We start from the raw sequence: 17,851 nt of genomic DNA, 5'->3' as shown, positions 1-17,851 counted from the left end.
AGAATCCTGGAAAAACATAGAGGAAGCTGCCGCACTACAGAACTTGGAATGGTGACTGAAGAATGGGAGGGAGAGCTTGTGTGCTCATCCCCACTGCCTTCCCTTGCATGTTCATTTCCCTTGTGTATAATGTCTGAAGAGAGCCAAAGACAAAATCTGTGCTGGACACCTGAGATGGAACGATGAGACCCCTTGGGATCAATTAGGTTCTTTCTTTTGAAAGAAGGATAAAAAAAAAATAGAGCAGCTAGATGAAAGGAAAAAGAGAGAGAACATCCTGACATTTCCTGTCTCTGCCTTGGCTTGATATAGCTCAAGGAAGAAGCAGACGTAGGTAACATTTTGGTGACTATGCTGTGCTAGCTTAAAGCCTTAGTGAAATGAAAGACTTACAGGTAGGCTGAGGGAATTAAAGGCAGAAGTGCCAAAGGGAATTAATCCATGACTGAGCAACTTGTCAGGAGAGCAGAAGATGCATTATATTCCAATTTTTGACGTGCTTGAGAATTTCCTCCAGGGCAAACTACTGCGATGTACCATGTCTAAAAGATGTGGTCCAAAACAGACTGTGTTCACCCAGTTAGAACCCCAATGCATCTATACTCCTACATTATTTATTTCCCAGCTGGTTCACACTGGTTGCAATCTCCACACACACACACACCACCTTTATCCTCTCTCTTCTCAACTTCAGTTTTGTGGTGGAAACAGCATGTTTTAAGTCAGCATAATCTTCTTCCTTCCTTTGAAAACAATAATTACTGCCATGAAGTTTCTAGGGTTTTCAAGGCAGTCTCTGGCAGTACTGTTGCTAGACTAATTCATTCACATTGTGTTATTTAATGGGTCTTTAAAAAACGCTGCTTTTAAGGCTCCTGGTTAAAAACCGAGAAGTGCTTCCACTTAGTAGGAATATAACAAACACAGTTGATTCATCCCTTTCAGAAAGCCATGCTTTGCTTTTCGTTCAAAACCTCTGAATTTCCTCCCCAGAGCAACTTGGCCTCATTCAGCAAGTGCAGCTAGAAAACTGCCTGGGGGAGTAAAGGTGTCACAGCTGCCTGACTATAGAAAAAGGTTCTGCGAGAGCTTGTTTCCACAAGAGGGCAGCCTACAGTTTTGTGGTGTGCTAGCAGCCACTTTTCAATCTAGATCCCCTACTCTGGCTATATTCAAAATGTGGACTTCAAATTATATTGTGGCTGCAACAATATGAATCACAAGTACGCTGTGCACTACATGGTTTGCTCTCATATAAAGAAAACATACCACTCAAATCTAAAACTTCTGCTGTTCTACTCCCTATAGTTTAATATCTTGAATGTCTTGTATCTGTAGACATACTTGCTGTCCAGTCAATATAGGGAGCGCCGAGTAGCCCCTGAAACAGAATGCAAGCTGATTAGGGATTTCCTGGTTGAATTTTATTTTGTTCATGAGTGACATCTAAGTTGAGATGACTCTTACAAGTGAGCCTGTCTGAGACGTGAAATAAATTTGTTTCTAGACACTGGTGGCTGGCCCCATGGAATCATAAGCAAATTGTGACAAATCTTTTTCCTCACAATGTACAAAAAAGAACAATTTCAAAAGCAGAGAGAGTGAGATATATAGACCACTGTCCTAGGAGGCCATGTTGCCAACACTGCTTTTTATTTTTACACTGTGGAAATGGGCTATCAGAATTTCACTGCCTTAGGCTAGAAGCACTGAGCAGGTTGTTTATGAAAATATCATGAAATTCATTTCTTTCATATTCCTACATACATCTGGGTTGTTGTATTTTTGACAGCCACTTGCAAGTAGTATCTGAGCAGGAGCACCAACTGCTCTGAAGTTATCTAAATCCCTCTTGGGAGGAACCTGTTCCATCTAGTTCACCTGTTTCTACCTTCTGTATTCCATCTGCTCCTTCCCTGAGGTTACTAAGGTTGTAAACAGGATAGAATAGAATCAGCTGGCAAGCTGAAATGCAGTACAAGTGAAAAGGTCAATAGCAACTACTTCTTGTCTTTCATAGGGCAGAGAGAGAGAGAGAGAGAGAGAGAGCACATTAAAATTCTAATACCACTACCCACAGAGTACAATAAAATAGCACAACACAAATCTGTTCTTGGGAAAATAATTGTGACAAGTGAAAGAAACTATACCAGGCAGATTTTACTGAGCTTCTCTCCACCTTAAATTTTTAATCTACTGATATTGCCTTGGATAGTGTACTATCCACTCATCGCATGGGATCTTTTCAAGGACCATAGGGATGATTACTTGGGGGGAAATAATTTAAATCACTTCAAGGCCAGTCCAAACTCCAAAGCTATAAATTACCTGATAATTCAAGTAAGCAAGTTTCAGAAGTTGGAGATCCAAAATTAGTCTGAACCATCTACATTGTTTTGTACTTATCCCTTGAACTCTTTGTTCATCCTCCATGATTCTCACCCATCCCACAACACAGCCGCTCTATCTATAGATTGCAGGGGCTTGGCAGGGGGTTGGACTCGATGGCCCTTCTGGTCTTTTCCAACTCTATGATTCTATAGATTGGAATATGCTTGGGGCAGGACCTGACTTTTGCTTATGCTGGAGTCAAACTACACATTACCATTCATGAGCAATATGAAGCTACATATCTTGTGATGTGGACCCAATTGTTATGAAGATCACAGCACACAAGAGAGGAGGCTCATATTCCTCCCACCAACAGTCCTCCTCCATGAATATCAGATAAATATGTCTATCTCCAGATAAAAACATCAGGTAACAGGAGATAGGAAAGATCTTCTGCCTGAGATATTGGAGTTCTGTTGCCTGTCAGAAGGGTCAAGAGTAGGCTCTACGGACAAACAAATTGCCCTAGTATAAGGCAGCAACCTTATGTTCCTCATCCTTTTTCAAAAACTTTCAAAAAAAAAAGCTTTTTTATGTTTTTAGTGGAACATACCACCAATTTTAATTTGGGGGGAGGGAGAATACAGAAAGGAATCCAGGCATTTGGGAAGCCCTGAACCAATAAATATCTCTAGCTAGGCTCTCAGATTTGAAAGCTTTGTTAGGTTTTCATTCGTATCACTTAATTCTTTCAGTAATATTCTAATGTACAAGTGCCACTTTTCAAAGTGTCTGTTGGATTCTAGGATCACTTTGGGAAGGAACCATCATTAACTACCTGAATTAGAAAGCAGCCATAACTTCTTGACAGCTCCACTCTCAGGAGACCGTTTTCATTTCTCTGCTGCTTCCTTATTCATTCCTCATTTATTAAAAAACTGAATAAAATGCTTAGTGCATGGGCTTCAACTTCAAAGCTGAAGGATGATGTATTTTTAGCTAATAACCTCTCTTTTTTAGATACCAGGAATAGGGGAGGTGGTAGCATTTAAGCAGCAAGATAAGTCAGTAATTAGTGAGAATCAAATGGGACCTGCGGGATGATGTAGCTGAGGAAGAAAGGGAACAAAAGAGGCTGAACTGGGCACAAAAAAGAATGCAGAAAGGTAGTGGAAACAACACTGAAACCATAGGAATTGCAGAATTAGTGAGCTGTCACCAAACAATAAGAAATATATTTAAACCAGCAGGAAAAGGCATAACAGAGACCAGTGGCTGGAGACCACCAACAGAGGCTGTTATCCACTTGGGCACTTCTTTCTGGCACATCTTTCCAAGAATGTGTGGAGGACAGCTGAAAATCTTTGGAAATTTGTGAATTTGAATAACAGAACATCAGATGCAAAGAGGGCTCCTTGTTAAATACCTTGTTGAGCTTAAATCAAAAGCCTCCGCCCTCTTTTCCGAAGTAACAAACAGAATAACATAACAGCGGCTACACGCGTCTGTTTCTTTTTGCAGGGGAGAACAAGAAGAAAGGAGACCGTTTGAAAACCATAAGAAAGCACAAAGCACCTTGTCCTCCCCCTTCCTTTCCCAGCTGTTGTGAGGGCTCTCAAGTTTCAAATAAAACATTCAGATACCTTCAAAGAGCCAAACCCAGTCCTTTTGGCAGCTGACTGATTGCAGCCTATTAGCATATGTCAGTCCAGGAGTGCCTCTTGATTAATGCCAATTGTCCAAATTATGGAGGAACCTACTACAAATCGGAGGCTTGTCCATGGCAGGGACACACTCCCAGGTCGCACCTACTCCGCCTTTCAAGTTGGCAGACACGGGCTTGAGCGGCACAGTGGGATGCAGTGAGTTGCCCAGACCCCGCTGGAGAACATTGCCAGGATTTTTGCCTTACAAATCCTGGCTTTCCCCTGCCTGAACCTCCTCACAGCCCTCCACGGTAGCAAGGAGCTACAGCCATTGGGTTCATGACATAGCCGGAAATTTATTAATGTTTTATATTTGATCCTTGGTTTTTTCTTTTGCCATAGAAATTTTTCTTTGTCTTTTCTCCATTGTATGAAGCAACTAGAGTTGAATATTACTGGTAATGATTGAAACAAAAAAATCATTTTAGGGAGGACATTCATTTTGATTACTGATATCTTGCCCAGAAGGGATAAGTTCAGTCATTCCCATTTTTGAAGCTCTTTTCTCATTTCTGTTCATACTCTATTATAATTGTCTTGAAATAAGTTTAATTTTTTGGATGTGATCCACACACCTAGGTATTTGACTTTCTTGTCTACTTTATTTCCTAAATCAATTTCTAGTCTTTCCTTTATCTAATTGTTTAAATTCTGTGTTAGCATTTTGGTTTTATCTTTATTGATGTAAAATCCCACCATACTACCGAATGTTGTAATAAATTCCAAAGTTATTGGTAGGCTTTCCAAAGCATTCTGTACTGTAATGACTGCATTGCCCACAAAGACAAAGTTTATATGTTCTCTGTCCTATTCATATGCCCTTTATTCTCTCTTTCTCCCTTATCTTTCTTGCCAATGCTTCCAATACCAAGTTAAATAGTAATGGGGATAAGGGGCATCCTTGTCTTATATCTTTTTAACTTTGAAATTCTTCAGTGACATTACCATTAATAATTATATGTGCTTTCTGTTCTCTGTATATTGCCTTGATTCCATTCATAAAGGTAGACCCAAAGTCCATCTGCTCTAAAGTCTTTATCTTGAAGGCCCATGAAACATTATCAAAAGCCTTTTCAGTATCAGTGCTGCCTGCTACTCTGACCTTTTTTCCAAATACTCAGTTATATTCAGAATATTCCTGATGTTATTTGTCATATGTCTGGATGTCAGAAAGTCTGCTTGATCTTCATGGATTATCTTGTTCAGCACCACCTTCATTCTATTTGCCATAACATTCGCAAATAATTTTTAATCATTATTCACTAGGGATATTGGTCTAAAGTTTTTTTGGGTGTAAAATTCCTTGGTCTTGCTTTGGAATTAATGTTATAATTGCCTTTCCCCATGAAGGTGGAATTTCTTCTCCCTGAAGGATTTGGTTCATTACTCCCATCAGAGGTTGTGCCAATATTCCTCGGAAAACTTTGTAGTACATCGAGGATAGCCCATCCGATCCAAGTGACTTCCCCAGCTTAGTTTGTTTTATCGCCATAATTATGCTAGTGTTATGCTTTCTTAATCATCTAATCACAGAATTCAACGTCTGGTTTGGGAAGGCAATTTCAGTTGAAGGCCCTTGAATGCACCAAGCACCAAGGAAATGAGCAAATGTTTCCTAGAGATCAGTAAATTTTTGTGTTTATTGTGTGTACTTGCCCAGATGTGCTACTGTTGGGGTTTGTTTGTTTTTACTTTCAGCATGAGCACAAAGTGATGCTTTTGGAATAATTCAGACCCTCTTGCTTCCCAGACCCTGAAGCAAGCTTTTTTAGACCCACGCCCTCTGCCATCTAGCAAATAGATTTCTTGTTTGTGTTTTGCATCAGCTCTTAAGGCTCCTGTTTCGAAATCCTTAAACTTTGTAGGCTAATGGAAAACACTAACACAACCAAAAATACAGTGGTGAAGGATCTTATTTCTGCATTTCTTTAGATAGTGCTGGACCATAAACAAAAGAATATGAATTGAAAATATACCTGCCCTTCTCAGTAAAGTTATTCAGCACAATTAAAAGCTGTGAGATTTAAAAGGTGAAATATAAACCATCAAGCCACATGTAAAAATATTCATTTTGTTTACCCAGCTGTGAATTTCTGTGGTGCTCATGAATGCCCCTTGCTTTTAGCTGTTTGGATTTTTTGTCTCTGCAATCCTAGCCACTGGACACTTTTAATTGAAAAGTTCTAGCTCAGTCACAGAAATGGCCCCCTGTGGATTATGTTCCTTGTAAAGATAAGCATTAAAATTAAGAGAAGCAAGTTAATACATGTTTAGTAGGAGGAAGTGCCACATGGGGTGGGGAGGGACAGGAGCAAGAAATAATGATGGCTGAAATATATTCCTCCCCCCTTCTCCTCAAGATTTTTTTTAAAAATCAAATGCCTGCAAAGTAAAATCTTTTAAGATATTCACCACCCAGCAATTATGCATAAATGTTGCAATTACTTTTATCAAAGCAGCTTAGTGGCAGGTGGGGGCAAAAAAAATTAAACTCACTTAGGTGAAACAAGCTCAGCAGATCTTCAAATGAACTAAAATCACACCAGCAACTTCCTTTTAAGTTGGAGAGCCCAGAAATCAAAATTATTTTCAAAGTTTTCTGCCTCCCCTTCCTCCTGCCAACTCCTAGCAATTAGGCTGCAATTTGTGTCATCTTTCAAATTGGCCGTTTTGCATTTACTGCCTGTCTCTGAAAGAGGCCACAGCCAAGATTGTGTATAGGACTAGCAAATTAAATTCTCAGTGAGCAGGGCAGCTAGCATTATATTCCATACATGGTGCCAAAATTGATGGGGTTACCCATGTGAATATTCCCAGAGAAAAGAAACTCCTTCCCTCCAAAAAGGAGAGGAGGTGCAATAGGAGAGAAAGGATAATAAATGAATAATGGCAATTAATTGGAATGGAAATTGTGATTGTTATATTCCCCACCTTCGTGTTTAGTAGCCCTGAATGCAGAATTTTCAACCTGAGAAGCAAAATGGGTGGCACTCATTGATTACTTTTTAAAAAATACAGCGATTTAACATTTAATAGGATTAAAAAGATCATGCTCTAAGCAAGCCTTGTGAAAAGGAACATCTTCAATCAGGACTTTAGTAGGAGGAATAATTTTAAAACCAGTACAGCACAGAGCTACAATGTGCACAATACTCATACGTACTTCACCAACTGTAGACTAATAATATTAATAAACAACCATCGCTATCATAACCATAAAGCCCCATATATGTTTACAGCATTTTACAGAAAATGAGATCCTTGCTTCAATGACATAGCTTTAAAAAGATACTGAAAGCTGCTACAACAGTGAACTTGCTTGCTATTTCTGTGCGTATCTATATTTAGATTATTCATTTATACTGGAATGTGCTGTTTTTGTATTGACTAATGCTGCTACACTTTACAACACTTTCCCCTGAACTGAGGCAAGAGGATTGAATAGTTTCCAAATGGATGCAAATGACAAATTTTATTATACACATCCATTTTGTGGGGATAAACTTTTAAACAACAATTTTGATCCCCATTGAATGTACTGAACTTCATTGAAAAGAATGCTGTTGATGACTGAGGATCCTTTTAATTTTGTTTTTCCACTGATTGTACTTTCCATAAACCATGCTTCTTTTCCTTTTACCAAAGGGCTCCACACTTTACAATAAAAATCCACCAACAAACAACAGGAATGTATTATGAGGTGTTAAGCAAACAAGAACTCAGGATTCCAGAACAGTAAATTAATTTGAAAAGAAGGCAGATGCATTGTTGACACAGATTGTGGATGCTAGGATTTCTAATCCTGGTGGAATTTCCTCCCGATCTCCTGCTGCTGCCAAGCCATGGACCCAACAGGCAGGTTGCCCTACACCAGGCATGTCCAACAGGTAGATTGTGATCTACCAGTAGATCATGGGATGTCTGTGATAGATCATTGGTAGATCAGTGCCCCCCAAAGAAGCTAAAAAACTTTGGCTCCCCTAAAAAAAGGCTCAACAACTTTGAGCTTGCTGTTATGACTTGCCTGTGAGGTTTGAGCAGACAGGCAGAGTTAAATGAAACTTTTTTAAAAAATGAAAAGAAATATGGAAGTTGCATGCTGTACCTAGTACCTACACAATAACTGCTAACTGTGAAGATATCTTTGCATATTTGTAAATGAATGTTATCATTTTATAATCTAAAATTTATAAATATAATATCCTTTTCCTCAGTCCATGCATCCATGTATAAACTTGCTTCATATGCTTAATCGTTGAGGAAAAACTGATTGAGATTTTGTGCATAAAAAAAAAATGCCTCCAATCTGTATTTTCTAAAGTACTGTTTACATGGACAATGAGTCACAAATTGTTTTTCAATCAACATACTTGCTTACTATCTTGGCTCATTTTCTTGATTTCAATTGTTTGCCAGAAATGTGAATTCCACCCACTTCAACATAGTGGCCTTGCTGTTGTTTGCAACATAATTCATCTCTGCTTCCTCACAGGATATGTTGAGAGAGGTATGGGTTATATTGTTCTCAGGATAATATTGTAAAAATAAGCTCAATGTAAGGAGGCACTTTCTAGGCCGTAAGAGACAGGGTTATATAATTTTAAAACCTTGTATTGGATCCAGACTCTCCTTCCATTTGCAGACAGGACTGAAATCCAGCAGAGGTTCTTGCTGGTGGAGGGAAAGGGGAAGCAATTTTGGCTGGTTTCTTTCTTTCCTTTTGCTCCATCTCTTGAACTATTCCAGATAGTCACCCCAACAGAGTATTATTAGGATATGCAGGGGACTGCAGAGGGAAGGAGAAACTGACAAAAACACTACCACTTCCTTCCTCTGATTGGAGTGTCATTTCCCACCCCCCTCCTCTAGCAGGAGCATTCTATGTGTATAACTTTTCTCACAGTAAGCTTAGATCTCTCCCTCGCAATAATTCATAATTATTTGGGAGAAAGGAAAGAATGCTTCCATATCTATACATTTTGCCAGGTTGGGATGTTTCCGGATGAAGAGTTTTTTGTGGAATGGATTTGACCTGTCCCCTTAACTTGATCATTGACTATAACACAGTGGAGAACAGTGTTTGTTTATACTTACATTCTTTCAAACGGAAGACATTCTTGATAGCATAAACCTCGTGAGAATCAACAAAGCTTAACTTTCTTTCTTGAATCTCCACTGAAACTTGGACTTCTGAGTATGACCTTTGGAAAGCAGCTCTTTTTTGTGCACAAATCAAGACCCACCCCTCCCTTAATGCTCCTTGTTCCACAGCCCACAATATAATTCAGTGAGTTATTACTGCTCCAGGGATCGCATGGTAATTAGAGAAGTCACCAAATGGTCCTCAAGGCCCCAGTTGTCAGAGTGGTTATTGTGTTTGCCACACTGGGTCCAATAATGGTTGAAATGGCAGTGGGGCAAATCAAAAGTAAAATAGAATGATCTGGAGACATTAACAGGTTTTGCAATTATTCAGTAATTGGGAAACCTGCGGTTCTGTAGCCTGAGAACAGAATGTTTTCATTCTAAGACGACCAGGATCAGATATGCTGGAAAAGCCATCCTGGATAAAATGAAAACATTAACCTACCCTCAAGATACAGCGCATATAAGCAGTGAGGCATGTATGGATAAATAGGCTTCACATCTGTCCAATTTATATACTGCAATGTAGACAGAAAGTTCACCATTTTTGTCAGCTTTACAAGCAATGTTCTCCTGGTCACTGTCCAAAAATATGGCCGTAAATGGCCAAATGAACAAACCAAAATTCATATTAGTTGGGAGGATCATATGGTTCAGTAATGCCTAGATTGTGATTTTGGTGCCTTAATTCCCAGGAAATGAATCAAGGCAAATAATATAAATAAGTTCTCTAAGTGTCGTGAAAAAGAACATGAAATGATCGAAAGAAATGCAAATGTTCTGCATAAACTGAATTAGCAGCTTGCTTCTGTTCTAACACAGTCACAGCTTGTAGCCATTTGAATTATCCTATGTTTTAAATTACATATGGAAATCACACACACATATATTTGTTAATATGTTTTCTCTTTTGTCTTTTTGTCTTCCCCATTAGGTAGAAATTGTATTGCACTGTTAGTCACATCTTCCTTCTGAACAGAAGTCACGGGTGTCTTTTCAGTGACATGAGCTCCTGGCTCTCCAAGAACAAATTTGTTCCCCTAAGGCCAAAGTGGCTGACCTAGAGAAGCTGAGAGAGGCAGAGAGGTGAGGTGTCTGGGGACATTGTAGCTGTGTCCCACTCCCAAAAATAATAGCTCTCTGGCTGTCATGGAGAATGAGAATGTTGAGGAATTACATCTCTCCCCTATGCCAGAAAAAGCCTGGGTAGTGGATTGCATTGAAGGAATTGGTAACAACCATGTGCCTTGCCTTTCACAAGGAGAAGTGTTTCTGACAGCACAGAGCCACTATTGGATGCAACCCTGAGTAATTTATTAAAGAATCAAGAAAACAATAGATAAATTATGAGTAACATGACAAGGGAATAAAGCAATATTGTCTACCTAGTCATTATGCTGGGGATAAATCCTAAAGTTAGTCAATAACTCATATCAGAGTGAAGCATCTTTATGTAGACCATGAGCCTTGGCTCCATGGGTGGGGGGATTTCACAGAGTTTTCACAGGCAATGAAGACATACAAAATCTTGTACAAAACTAGCAATTTTTACACTGGGTGTCAAGAAAAGGATTCGTATGGATATTAGCCAGAACCAATTAATCAAAGAGAATTAAACTCTACTTGGGACACTTAAGAGACATTTACAAGGGATCCACCATTAGCCTTGGTCAATGGCCCAGCAAGGTGTATCAAAATGTATGATCTGTTCTTCATGATGTGAAGAAGCAGTCCTCGTGTTACAATTTTTCATTCAGAAAAATAGTGAGTTATCATGACTTCATTTCCATGTTTATCAAGTGGAACTGGTAGTATCAGAAAGCTCAGCTGATTACTTATTATGATTAAATTATGTATTATTTGCTTATTATAAAATACAGCTTTCATTTATCACACACCCCAGGTTCGTTTTATCTTGTATTTTACTCTTGTAAGCTGCTTTGGGTGGTCATTGCCCATAACTATTTTAATAAATAAATAGTAATAATAAAAATCTGGAAACTAAGGTCAGCATGAATTATTTGATTTCATGTGGTTCTCTGGAGGTGGAGAGGAGAAATGGGAGACAAACTTAGAAAGAGAAGTTGGATAACGAGCAAGTCACTGCTTTTAAACAGGGATTGAAACACAACCATGCGGTATCAAATCCAAAGGCAGACACAAGCAGTTAATGGATTTGCAGGTAGAAAATCTCTTCAGTCTCTTAAGTCAGAAGATCCACTCTTCTGCTTTATCCCCTGATTTGAGGATGTTCCAAGTTGCAGCTGGAATTGGCAATTGGGAATGGATTAAGCTGAGTTGGGGCTTTATCTTTAAACCTTGAGCATTAACTGCTCAACATACCAAGGTTTTTCTGCTAGAACTACTTGTAAGTCCATTCTGTTGACAAGCTGTCCATTTAAGTTATTGATAACAAGTGTCCACACTGACCAAAAGTAGTCAACTAAAAAATAAGGGTGTGTCTTGCAGAAGGAACCAAGGACAGGCCAGGACTTTCTGTGCATAGCCTCTTATTATATAATGCAACATGTAAGCTTCATCGCAGTGGATCTTATTAGTCACTAAAATATTTATTAGCACCATTATTGTTACATCATTTTAACAGCTGTCTTCTCTAAAGAACTGCCACAACTGTATCTTGACCCCCTGCCCCATTGTTAAGCTCTGCAAATATTACAGAATAAAAATCTGAAGTAACCTAATTTAATTCTGTATGTGTATTCATTTATGTCAAAACTGTGTGTGCATTCAGCCACTAGATTTCTGCTGCAAGCCGTCAGAAGGTCCAATGAATTAAATTACTGTTCTAAGCTATTTCAATATTAGACTGCTTCACAATTATGATTCATAAAGAATAACACGTTCACAACCATGTCTCCAATGTCATGTCACTTTGGCTTCCATGACTTTTGTAACTTGTATATAAGAAGAATATACCCCCTCTCTTATAAAGTCTTACTTTATCCACATTTTTGCTATAGGTGGTAAGTGTTGCTTTTTATTATCTAATATACTTTCGAAGAGGAAACAATCACTTTGTAAACATAAGCAACAGTGCTCCATGAGATGAAGGACATTTGGAGGGTAAACTGTCCTTCAAGGTTTGCCTTCAAGGTCTACTTATATCTGTAACAGCTATGGGGATTTTCCCCCCAGGAGGCATTGCAGTTGGTGCATCAACTGAAGTTAGAGAAAGGGACTCCAAGTCACTGGTAAGGATGAATAAACCTGTCAAGTTTGGTTCCCCTCAGTTTCTCATTGTTCCAGTTTTAAGTTCATCTCACTCACAAAAAATCATCAGCATTACGGTGTGCATTTCTCCTGATACATATTTTCATATGCAGTGTTACCTAATATGCACATTTTATTGCAAGCAATTCTTCTCTACTATAAAGCATTTTTGTACATTATGTTAACTAATAAGCACATTTTTGGGTTGGCTAAGTGCATTGAAAAATTCAGAGAAATGTGAACTTCAAAGCATAACTGTGTTTCAGTTCAGGCATTGTTTCAGGAGGTCAAATTAGGTAGGTTTACACTAAAAGTACATGGAACCAATTTTTATCCCTTCTCTAGCCACAGATATTGCTTGAGCATTTGTAAATATCATAAGCAGGAGTTCAACCCCCTCTAGAACAGATCTTACTAGCGTATACTTTCTATAGCGCACACCTTCCAGAAAAGGTTGCTATTTTTAATTTTCCAGGATACTAGTGTTCCAATCCTCTGAATCTTTTAAAAAGCAGACAGTAAAAGCAGACAGTTGTGTTAGCATTTAGGTGGGAAATAATAATGTTTTTGTGCCTGAGACTGGAAGTGGTTCGTATTCCCAGATGACACAGCCATGCTCTGCTCATCACATCAGAACATATGCCACTTTTAATCAAACTAGCAGCTTCTTGTTTATTAAGCTAAACTCTTGAGCCAATATAAGAATTGTGGTTGGGAATAGGGAACCGTGAAGCCCAAAGCAAGTTTACCAAGTTGTTTAATAAAACTGTAAATCACAAAATCAAGTGCCTTTTGGAAATTAATTGGGCACCCACTGGGAATTTGTCCTTCCCCTCTTTGCCTCCAAAATAATATTGATGATAGTTAGAAATACTTGAAATGTCCATTGACTGACAACTGACTGGATAGGAGTAATACAGTTGCATAATACTTTTGCAAACCATGGTCTGATCAAACCATTCCTCTCTTTGATAAGTGCTTTCATTCACTTGAAAAGATGAACCCAATGGCTGTGTGTCTCGTTAAACCTTAACATATCATCGTTGGCATTTCTTCATTTCATCAGCTCTTAGGTTTGTGCTGTTTCCATATCCCTTATCAAACAACTTACCTGGGCTGACATAGGAGTGGGGTTGCCAACCTTTTTAGGTCCACGAGCACTGTTGCAAACCCAGAGAAACTTGTTAGCACATGCACACACCCTACAAGCCATAATCAGGTCCAGATGACAGACATTTATATTGGCTGCAATAGAATGCTTCTTTAAAGCACTGTCTCAACAGCTGGAAGGGAAGAGGAGGGGGCCCTGTGGACATGCACTTGTGTGTGTGGAGGCATTACACTGATGACTCAAGACATAGGGTATGGATAACAGAATAGTGCCCACTGCTGCCTTCCATGCACGGTCAGCAAAAATTCTGAATCATAGACAAATGATGCATTCATCAATTCTGTATACCTGATTGGCATATCTGATGCCTGGTCTAAAAAGAGTTCCTATAGTCAAAGCTACATGTGAAGATGTTTGTCTAAAGGCATGCTTGTAACTAAATTTCCAAATTTTACCTCATTAGCTTAAGTACTAAAGCACTGGCATTTGTTTATCTCAGATTGTTGTGAAAGAGTCTAGAGCAATAGTTCCCAACCTTTACTTGGCCATGCCCCACCTAAGCATCTCTAAAATCCACCCCCCTCCCTGTGACATATAACTTATTATTCAAAAAGTGACCTCCTATTCACATGGAGGAAACCTAAAAGGCCATTCACTGTTAATAACTCATTCTCGAATTGCCCCCCTTAAAAATCAAATTGCTCCCCTGTAGGACGTGTGCCCCATGTTGGGAACCATGGGTCTAGAGTCTGGAGAAGAGAAGGTTAATTGGGGCTGAATAACTGCCTGGTCAGTTACTGCTAGATCAGACTCCATAAGTGTATATGTGAAATTAAGATATCTATTTTTTCTCCAGTGTGCATTACTTTACAGCTGTTTATATCGCATTGAATTGCACTTGCCATTTTAGCTCCCCATTCACTTGTTTTGAAGTGATATTTCTGGAGCACTTGATAATCCTTCTTTGTTTTAACCACCTTGAAAAATTTGGTCCTGGGGGTGTGATGCAGAGCAGTGGATCTTCTTAATCATCATAATGCAATATTCTCTTGTGATTATCCAGGATGTTATAGAATGAAGCACTGACAGTTTTAAAGTGCTCATTAAATGTATCAGACCACATATTGAGAAGGGAACAGCAAATACCTCCACTTCAACATATATTTGATTTTACAGTGTATCAAATCAAGGTCTACACTGCAATTCTGTTCCGGGGATGGAACTGAACATTTTCAGTCTAGGGAGTACCAGACTGTGCTCACATTTTATACACCTGCTGTGCTGATAATTTGGATTTCTTATGATCTGTCATTAAAGTTCATTGTTACACATACAAGGCAATATCCAACTAAATAGTTACACTACTGCAATGGCTTTTAACTGCAATGTCATTTCTCTGCTCCTCTCAGTGCATGCCCCTTACACTTCCTTTAAATCTGCTGTGGTGTAACTGTTTAGGTAGACACCACCCACAATTAATTTTGCTGCTGTTCCTAGGGATTAGAAGAATGGCAAGTTTGCCCTATAAGATGTTTTGATGAAAAAAAGAATGGATCTATCCCACTCTGTGCAAATTGTGGAGTGCTGTGGCATCCACAATCGATGCCACAATCCATTCTGGGCTACCCTGCTGATACCATCACTAGCTTGCTGTGTGAATGTATTTTCTATCATGAGAAATGCTCATAATTGAACCTGAGGACATTCTGGACATCCATCAATCACCAATGTCTGGAATAGTCTTGGAACTCAGCAGAAAACAGTAGGTCCTGGGTCTGTTCCATAAATGCTTCCAGCTCAAACAGAAAACATAGTTGCAGACCAGATTGTAGCTGAGAGAGAATTCTGCCATATCCCTAGTTGCACATTACATACTGAAATGGAAATTTTGCCGCTGAAAGGAATGCAGGCACCCTGGCATTGTAGCTTCATGCTATCTTTTTGATACAACTCCTTGTACCATGTGGAAGTTCTTCCCTTTTCTTGTAACTTGAACCCATTGGTTCAGGTCCTATCCTCCAGAGTAACAGAGAATAATCTTGGTCTGCCATGTATATTGGGATGAGGATGGGTGGTGGGCCAGATATTTACATTCTCCAATCACCTTCACAGGCCAGAACTTATTTCTGAATAGACATGGCTACCATTGCACTGTCTAGCTCAATATGAAAACTGGAAAAAGTACCCCGAGATGTTACATTACCCCCAAAAGAGTTTTAGAGGGAATACAATAAATAGTATGCACTAGGGTCATGAAAATCAATAGACCTGGCTCTTTCAAAATGTAGAGCTTAAATACTTTTTAGGCTGAAGAGTTCATTGGTTCCCAGATCCATTTCATGGGATGTATATATAGCAAGACATTTGAGACCTGTGTTTCTAGACTGCAAGGCATTAGAGCAGTCAACACATTTCACAGTTCATGAGCAGCGAGAGATTAAAATGATTAACAAGGACGCCAGAGCTGTACATAGGATGAGCTTACAGCCTCGGACAGTGAGAAATTACGGTGATTAGCTATTCAGAATGATTAGAAGTTCACAGGGTAAATTGAGATCCATGGACATAGGGAAACCATGATTAAGTGGGACTTGTCCATTCTATGGGCAGAGGGGAGGACACTGATCCATGGACAGCAAGATGGTTATTAGCATAGCTACATCAATAGTTATTAACCTGGTTGCATCAATATTGCTCGCAGAATGAACTTAGCTTCATAGAGAGTGGAGAAAACGATGAACAAAGGAACTTAGTAGTGATCTCTGGACAAATTAAGATCTATGAAGAGTGCCCAGGATTAATGCAAATGCATCAGCGTTGACTTCCGGTGAACGAGTTCATGGACAGAAGACTCACATTAGCATATTTCTGCCACATCAGCTCCTCCTCGTTACTGATGTGCTTATGAAGGTTCTTTCCCCCATAACTGAAGGTTAAATTAACAGATACAGCAGTCTTGAAGCTAAGCTGAATTTCCCATTCAGATAGTGTGGCAGTTCTTAACAGAGAATTAACCTGTTACATCAAAAACGTTTGTGTGCACAGATGTAGGAAAGTAGAGAAGCACTTGGAAAAACCGAATATGCACATGTAGGCTTTCTAGGTTGTTAAATCTTAGGATCAGTTCACAAGTGGCTGACTGTGCCATGCCTCAGTGAGCATGTAACTTTTGATGAGAACTGTAGCCTTTGCACAGTGGAACTCCCTGTCTGTTGACAGTGCTTTCACTGCATTCTGTTTGGCCCCTGACTAAAACATTTTTGTCTAGGCTAGCCTGTCCAGACACATAGAAGTTGGGGTGTCTTAATCTCTTTTTACTCTCCTGTTAATTTTAATTATCTTTTCCATGTTGGTAATAACTTGTACTGAACTCTTTCTTTATTGATCATTTTAATATTCTGTGCAAATTGCTCAGAGGCTTTATTACAATCAAGTGGCATGTAAGTTTTGTAAAATAAAAATAAGAAAAGAACAAATGAACGTCCTGCTCACACATTAAAAAGCATCCAAAGGTTCTTCACTGCATAGCTACTTAGGTGCATTGGCTTCTGTTGTGATCCAGAAGTAGATGGATTATAAGGGAGGATGCATGTGTAGAAAACTCACTCCTGCTGCTTCCCAGGTGATGTAAAATGTAGGACCAGGGTTGTGTTTGAGTTTGTTCTCAGATATTATAACTTATTATGTGTATTATAACATATACACATACGAGAAAATGCTTGTTTTAGGGAGTCAATGTCAATATTTAACACATCAATATATACTGAATATGTTTGAATATTTTGAATATTTTGTCCCACCACTCATAGAATAGTCTTTTCTCCAGTAGCTAAAAGAGGAAGGGAATTCTCCTTTCTTCTTCTACCCTCTGCACTACCTCCCATTTTCCTCTGGAGGAAATTTAAGAGGAGAGGGTGACAAAAAGAGGGGGTAATGGGCCCGCCAAAATCACATTACCACCTCCTGTTCATAGAAACCCTCAATGGGTTAAAGAGCCTTCGGTGAGTGAAGAGGCACATTTTGACACAACTCATGGCCGCTAGTGAATGCTTACTGTCAACTGCACTGTCAGTTAACTTTTGTGGAAATGAATCTGGACACTGATAGATTTTGAAAGGTCATCTGGTCCTTGTCCCCGTCCCCCCATACAGACCTGTTTAGAACTGAACTATTTTATTTAAGACTTTTTGCTATGGACTACTTGTAATTATGTCCCAACAACTTTCATATATTACGATTTCCTCTAGGCCAAGTATAATTTTGCTAGTTTTACATCCTGGTAATTCACACTAATTGGCAGCTATGCTGAAGTCAAGGACAAAAACAT

This window comes from Podarcis gaigeae (genome assembly GCF_964106915.1).
Source record: "Podarcis gaigeae genome assembly, chromosome: 2".
In the NCBI taxonomy this organism is placed as follows: Eukaryota; Metazoa; Chordata; class Lepidosauria; order Squamata; family Lacertidae; genus Podarcis; species Podarcis gaigeae.
This window is presented reverse-complemented; position numbering follows the sequence as displayed.